Source organism: Elephantulus edwardii, unplaced genomic scaffold, assembly GCF_000299155.1.
Source record: "Elephantulus edwardii isolate Elephantulus edwardi_28Jun2011 unplaced genomic scaffold, EleEdw1.0 scaffold00382, whole genome shotgun sequence".
Lineage (NCBI taxonomy): Eukaryota > Metazoa > Chordata > Mammalia > Macroscelidea > Macroscelididae > Elephantulus > Elephantulus edwardii.
The window spans coordinates 207482-209312 of record NW_006400132.1 but is presented as its reverse complement, the minus strand read 5'-3'; the positions used below and the strand labels follow the sequence as shown (position 1 = coordinate 209312).

At 43.4% G+C, this 1831-nt stretch overlaps 1 pseudogene; it reads left to right on the top strand.

Moving 5' to 3' along the window:
- The first annotated feature begins 392 nt into the window (after positions 1–392).
- On the top strand, positions 393–913 carry LOC102876859 (annotated as a pseudogene).
- Positions 914–1831: the final 918 nt, after the last annotated feature.

Genomic DNA, 1831 nt, shown 5'->3' with positions numbered 1-1831 from the left:
TAATGGACCACTAGCTTCATAGAAACACGTTTGTTCAGCTATATTAGCAATAACATCCTGAGTGCCTGAGGGAGATATATACAAGCTAGGGAAATACAAATAAGTTTTAAAATAAATGTATATGTTAATTATGGCCTGAACTGGAAAATATCAGCCACCTGCATTCCCAGCCTCAGGTCACTGTGTTGGAGGGAACTTAAAGCATTCATAATCACAGGTTGAATTTTCTACTTATGAATTTAATGGAAAATTTCATTTCAGGAGTAGATCAAACTCTCTGTCCAAAATATATTTTAGGGTCGCCTCTTGGCTTCCTTGGCCCCTAGTGCCGCCGCCGGGTCCTCGTGCGGGTCGCTGGTGCCTTGAAGATCTGGACCTCCGAGCATGTCACAATGGCTGCGATGCAGAAATACCGCAACCCGATGAACCCCAGCGTGGTGGGCGTGGACGTCCTGCACAGGCACGTGGACCCCTAGGGCAGGCTGCACAGCCAGAGGCTTCTGAGCACGGAGCCCTCTGTGGTGCTATCTCTTATCAGCGCAACTCGAACAAAGACCTACGTGCAGGAGCATTCTGTAGTTGACCCAGTAGAGAAAACAATGCAACTGAAGTCCACTAATATTTCCTTTACAAATATGGTCTCCGTGGACGAAAGGCTCATCTTCAAGCCTCATCCTCAGCACCCGGGCAAAACGATTCTCACTCAGGAAGCCATCATCACCGTCAAGGGCGTCAGCCTCAGCAGCTACCTGGAAAGTCCGATGGCGAGTACCATCTCTTCCAACGCTAGTAAAGGTCGGGAAGCCATGGAATGGGTAATAAACAAATTAAACGCTGAGATTAAAGAATTGACGGCCTCCACTAGAGGAAGCATAAGGACACGATGGCAGCCGCAGTGTTTGGAGAAAAATGACAGTGGCACGAGGCACAGCGGCAGGCCCCAAGCCTCCAAGCCAGTGGTGTATTTATTGGTAATTTAAGAACTACAACTCTTTTAGGTGGACTTTTTTTTTTTAAAGTAAGCTGGACAGTGTCTGTGCGATTTTGATAAAAACAAAGAGGTGCAGGGCTTCAAACTAAGGGATCATTGAAAAAAATAGTGTTGTTTGATGACAGTCTAATTCCGAGGTATCCAGTGTTTTTGTGGAAATGTAACGATTATTGAAAAAGTGCACTGAAATTGATAATGCCATATTGAGTCTCCTAGAATTAAAGGGTGAAACTTCCAGGTTGTGGGAATTCTGCTGGGTTTTGACCAGCACCATAATAAAGCCGGGCCACTCGGGTCCACAGGCTGCTGGCACTCACCGAGAAACTCACTTAAAGGGAAAAATTGGGACTTTTCAAAGCAATATTGATTTGCCTCAATTATTCTGTTCAAACCAGTGTTTTGATTTGGTATTTTGGTGAGAATTCTCGAGAGAAACTTTTCACCAAAATAATCTATAATTCCAACAAGATAGGGTTCTATTGTGTTTAAAAGTACTGTATTGGCTTGCCGATAATTGGTAACTTAGTCAAAAAGCATTACCCATTCATTAATTGCATCTGTAATGCCTTCCAGAGTCTTTTGATTTCGTGTGCTCTATATGGGCTGGTTAGGTTAACAGAAAAGTAGTCATTCCCTGAATTCTGCAGCTCTGTAAACTTCACAGATCAGCTGGGCACATCTTTTAGCATTTCACAGTGTGACTAACTTAAGAGACCAGGTGTCCAGATCAAGGCTCTGTGATTGCTAATACCTGATGTGTCACATTGTTTAAATAACTTTTTTTACATAATTGCCACCACAGAACTTTCTTTACCCAAAGAGCTGTACATCATTGGAAAT